Source organism: Triticum dicoccoides, chromosome 5B (genome assembly GCF_002162155.2).
Source record: "Triticum dicoccoides isolate Atlit2015 ecotype Zavitan chromosome 5B, WEW_v2.0, whole genome shotgun sequence".
Classification (NCBI taxonomy): domain Eukaryota; kingdom Viridiplantae; phylum Streptophyta; class Magnoliopsida; order Poales; family Poaceae; genus Triticum; species Triticum dicoccoides.
Genome location: NC_041389.1, coordinates 673,752,420 through 673,758,395, shown reverse-complemented (window position 1 = coordinate 673,758,395; position 5,976 = coordinate 673,752,420).

Genomic DNA, 5,976 nt, shown 5'->3' with positions numbered 1-5,976 from the left:
TTTTTTGTTTTAATTTCTGTTTTCTTTTATTATTTCTTTCTTTCTTTATTTTAGTTGCATTTTAATTTAGTAAAATATACACTTAGCATTTCAACTTAGTCCATAGTCACAAAAATAAATCTAGACCCCAAATAACTTAGTTTGACATTTTATTAATTATAAAAGGTATTTAATTAATCTCTTTGCTACTGTTTTATTTATCTCATAGTATTTAAACATTTTATAAATGTGCGGTTTTCCCATCATAATTATCTATGCAATATTTGGTTCACTCCGAACATTTTAGTTTTAATATTTGAAAACTTTTATCGTTTGCCTGATTTTGAATTTGAATCGGTTTCGAACTAACTCGAGATTAGCAACTATAATTGAGGTGACGTGGCATCATTAGCAGAGGAGCACTGTAGCTTAATTACCCGGGCGTCACAATTCTCCTCCACTACAAGAAATCTCGTCCCGAGATTTAAGAGGGCAAGTGCGGGGAAGGGATTAGGTTGCGAAATTCTAACGGGTCTTGTTGGTCTTGGCTACTCTTCTCGAGGAGGTTGATCCATTACATTGTTGTCTTCACTTCTCTGCTTCAGGTCATCATGGTGATGTCGTTCTTTTCTCGGGAACTCCAACATACTTACGAATAGGTAAGGGCCAGCTCGTCTACGACAGAATGCTTATGAGGGAAACAATCTGGGGGTTAACCCATGAATGAGCATAAGATTATCTCTCGAGTTGAACATATCGAATACATCAAGAGTAAGGTACGAAGGTACAATAAGAGGTTCCAAGTGGATAGATAGTTGCTTGAAGTCTGAACCAGAGTGAGAAAGGGTTTCAGAGCAGCGAGAGTAAGTATTGCGTCTGATACCAAAATAGAGCATTAGGAAGGTGGCCCGTGAATTAAATACGAAGCCAAGCGCGAGGAATAACTTCGACAACAGGGTGTATAGGAGAGTCAGGTTTCGATCCTGTGGAACTGTGGGTTATGGGCCCACCATGTGGGTTAGAAGTAGGAAGGGCGGAGACGTCTTGCGTGATCATGCAAGCAAGGCATGTCAGGGGGGTAGCCTGTCGACTATGTCGGCGACAACGTCGATACCAAGAGCGAGGGACGAAGAGAACTATTTTCCTGCTCGTTGAACGAGGCGGGCCAAGAGGCAAAGTTCTCATCCATCGGCGGTTACCGAAATGTCATCAACAATAGAAACAGGGTCTCACTGTCAGAGTTGTACACCGAGGTGTTTACCTACGCAGTGAATTATTACTGCTTAGATTATGTAGATCACAAGAAAGGTTAAACCAAACAACGGAAAGGAAATATGGTTATCAAATTACACAAAACAAAGACAAGGAAAATGTGTTTAATCACATATTTCAGGGGTATATCCTTCCCAAGGACAAGCAGAGCATGATATCCATGACAGGATATAATGTAGAAAACTCTTTAGGTAGGGGAGACTACCCATACAACGGTGTTTGGATAATTGAGCAGGAAACTTTTAGCCTTGGGCTCCAAATGTTTTTGTTGGAAATCGGAGTATCACAAACAAGCTTTTGAGATAGCATTGACATGGTCATCAGGTGAAGATTAGACTTTGGATACTCGAAGGATCCATCAGGAACAGCTTGTAGAATAAGCCTTACAATTTCCTCATGGAAGAATGGATAGCATTGCTAAAAGGAAAATTATAACAATAGGTCCTCCGGTCAGGTGTGCTAGGCATGACATCACCTTATCGGGTCATAGAAAGACCAACGTTATAACTCTTGGAAATTGTTCCCACTATCATATCTGACCGAGATTCAGATCTGATTGGTGTCAGGATACCTCAGACTCAGGATGCCCGAGAAGAAAAGGTGCAAAACAAATTGACGGGATAACACTGTAAGATTCTCGGGAAATGAACTATGAAGTGATTTCCGTTAACAAGAGTTCATCATTATCCTAAGGAGAGGACAAGGAGGTGTCTGGTGAACTCAACGGCAATTCACCGAGATTCCCAAAAGATGGATTTCCACCATTAAGTGAACAAGGAGATAACATTTGCTAGATCAAATGATATAAGGAAGTATGCTCGAGGAAAACATACACAATTAAACATTGGTTGAAATGTGCGCCCGAAATATGGGTTGGGTTGCACGACCAATGTCAGAATGGTGATTCAATTAGCGAAGGACTTAGAATGAACTATCGCCCATTCACTTCAAAGCAATAGGGTTGCTAGAAGTTTTGAATTCACACGTCATAGCTCCATTGTCGGTATTCCGGTTGAAAACAATACGGGGACCAAGGAATGAACGAAGATGGAAAGAAGTATTATGATATCAAGAATTAATAAGAGGTGGTGAAATTCTCACCACATTCTTGACAAAAAGAGATGGTAATACTTCCGAGGTAAGGAAGATCAACTGCTGGGTAGCAGTGATCTCAAGGTTTACACACAACACGAACAAGTTGTGTTGAATGGAAGGCAATAAAGTGGTCGATGAGAACATGAATCATCGAGGGGCAAGGATGGTATTACCCATCATGAATTCAATTGAATTCCTGGAAGAGCTCATAAGGTTGATGATGATCACGACACAATTGTCGAGAGATTTCATGCAGATGTAGTCAATCAGCGACGACATCAAGTCAAAGGAATGATGAAGCAAGAGGTTATTGGAACCACAGTTACGACACAAACTCGAACTCAAGCTTGTTGTTTAAGGTGAAAGGGTATGACGAGGAAAATCGACGTAAGGTTAGTTCATCGTCGAAAATTTTGTGCTCCGGGAAGAAGGACCAGGTAGCACAGTTAGAAGTTTGCACGATAATGATATAGCCGATAAGGCTAGGAATGACTTGAAGGATTATTAAACTCGTAAGCAACCAGAATTACTTAGATTTATTGAATCGGAGTGCGGAATCGATTCACTTATTGGTGTTCTCGGTTGACGACAACCCAGAATCCAGGAAAATTGGAATCGGTGAGAAATAAAAGTTGATGAAGAACCCATAAGAAGTTATGTAGTTCCCTGACATTCTCGCGGTACCAGAGGGTATACTCAAGGGTAGAGCGGGATAGAGGTTGGACAAGTGAAATCATTTGCAGAAGGCAAGCACTTAAACTTGTCCAAGAAATGGGAAAGAAGAACAATATGGTCGAAACCACGGTCGCAAAAAAAACCAAGCATAGATAAGAGAAGAAGTTATAACAAGGGGATTATTATTACTGCGAGAAGCTTCCATGATAAGTTCCACCTCGGGTCCATGGGCATGAACACAAAGTTCAAGGTCGACTCCCACTTCTCCAAAGCATAACCTTACATTCGCTTCTCGTTTCGATAATGGCATTAGTTGTTGAAAGTTTTACCTGGTGCAATACCAGATAAGTATGACACGTGAAATCTTTCGGGTTCACACCGATGAGGGAAGGCGTTGGTTTAATCCCATCGGGGCTTCTTACGAACATATACCATAAGTTTCAAGAGTAAATATCACCAGCTCAAAAGTAGAGCATGGTTGATAAAAGGAAAGGATACAATTTAACAAAGGCATTATGTAATGGAGAAGGACTCACAAGGTGATTAATTATTAAGGACACTATCGGATATAATAATCCAACAGTGGATATGGCGATCCACAGTGGAGCTGAGGTGAGTATCGATACCCAATCAGAGGAAGAAAGATTGCAAATGCATCGGTTTATAGAACAGCTGAATAGTTCAACGCTTAATTAGCAAAGTAATTATGATTTTCAAATCAAGGGATCAGGAGCAAATGCTCTGATCAAGAATGGATAAGCTGAATAGAATTAGGGATACAATCAACGACAATTGGACTGGTCGAGAACCAATTCCAGTTAAAAGAATGGCAACTCAGCCGAAAAGGTAATTTATAAGGATCAGTGATGATTGCGCGTATTCGCAAACATATTGAGTCAATAGACCCAAAATGATAATGACAAGGAATGTCAATAAGACTACGAGACTTATGGGATTAACCATAATGCGAGTCAAGCAAGAATTTCAAGAGTCAAAGGCTCCCGAGGATTTTCGGAAGATCGAATAGTATTTTGAAGACTTTTGTGAAACTCATGAACAACTGGGGATGAGCGGATACTCGATAAGTGCAACAATTAACCGTAGGGGTATTCAGGTGACAAAGAACAGCAAGGCAGTAAGCTCAAGGGATTATCGACACAACGACGAGTTTTACAGGGTATCTTGTAATAACAAGACCACTAGGGATGAAGGTAAGAATAACAAATGCAAGTAGTTATCCATAAGGGTTTGCGGTGGGAGGTGAATTGCAAACGTGATGAACACAAGTTCTCGGGTTAACAGCGGAGAGTATCTTCAGGGTCTTCTGGTGCAGCAGACGATCATTAGTAATAAGGGGCTCTCCGGGTGAAAGTGATAACGAGATCCTAATGTTAGATTTAGTAAACTTCATTTAACCCGAATAGAGGAGAGATCAGAGTCCCAGAGTAAAGGTCGAGGAGTAAAAAATCCTAATACCACCCAATGGCGACGTGGGCCCATGGGCCGCACAGCCATGTTAGTAAAAGTTTTGTAAAGTCTAGACTCGACTTCGGCCAAGGAGTTGGAAGGGGGATTCCTACAGGCAGTCGGCTCTGATACCAACTTGTGACGCCCCCGATTCAACCGTACACTAATTATGCACGCAAATGTGTACGATTAAGATCAGGGACTCACGGGAAGATATCACAACACAACTCTACAAATAAAAAAAAGTCATACAAGCATCATAATACAAGCCAGGGGCCTCGAGGGCTCGAATACAAGTGCTCGATCATAGACGAGTCAGCGGAAGCAACAATATCTGAGTACAGACATAAGTTAAACAAGTTTGCCTTAAGAAGGCTAGCACAAACTAGGATACAGATCGAAAGAGGCGCAGGCCTCCTGCCTGGGATCCTCCTAAACTACTCCTGGTCGTCGTCAGCGGGCTGCACGTAGTAGTAGGCACCTCCAGTGTAGTAGGAGTCGTCGTCGACGGTGGTGTCTGGCTCCTGGACTCCAGCATCTGGTTGCAACAACCAGAAAGAAAGGAAAGGGGGAAAAATGGGGGAGAAAGCAACCGTGAGTACTCATCCAAAGTACTCGCAAGCAAGGAACTACACTACATATGCATGGGTATATGTGTAAAGGGCCTTATCAGTGGACTGAACTGCAGAATGCCAGAATAAGAGCGGGGTAGCTAGTCTTATCGAAGACTACGCTTCTGGCAGCCTCTGTCTTGCAGCATGTAGAAGAGAGTAGACTGAAGTCCTCCAAGTAGCATCTCCAGTAGCATCGCATAGCATAATCCTACCCGGCGATCCTCTCCTCGTCGCCCTGTAGAAAAGCGATCACCGGGTTGTCTGTGGAACTTGGAAGGGTGTGTTTTATTAAGTATCCAGTTCTAGTTGTCATAAGGTCAAGGTACAACTCCAAGTCGTCCTGTTACCGAAGATCACGGCTATTCGAATAGATTAACTTCCCTGCAGGGGTGCACCAACTTACCCAGCACGCTTGATCCCATTTGGCCGGACACACTTTCCTAGGTCATGCCCGGCCTCGGAAGATCAACACGTCGCAGCCCCACCTAGGCACAACAGAGAGGCCAGCACGCCGGTCTAAACCTAAGCGCGCAGGGGTCTGGGCCCATCGCCTTGAGCACACCTGCACGTTGCGAGGGCGGCCGGAAGCAGACCTAGCCTAGCAGGCGTTCCAGTCCAATCCGGCGCGCGCCGCTCCGTCGCTGACGTCTGAAGTGCTTCGGCTGATACCACGACGTCGGGATACGCATAACTACTCCCACGTAGATGGTTAGTGCGTATAGGCTCGTAGCCAACTCAGATCAAATACCAAGATCTCGTTAAGCGTGTTAAATATCCGCGAACGCCGAACAGGGCCAGGCCCACCTGTCTCCTAGGTGGTCTCAACCTGCCCTGTCGCTCCGCCACAAAGAACCACTCGCGGGTGCTCCACCAG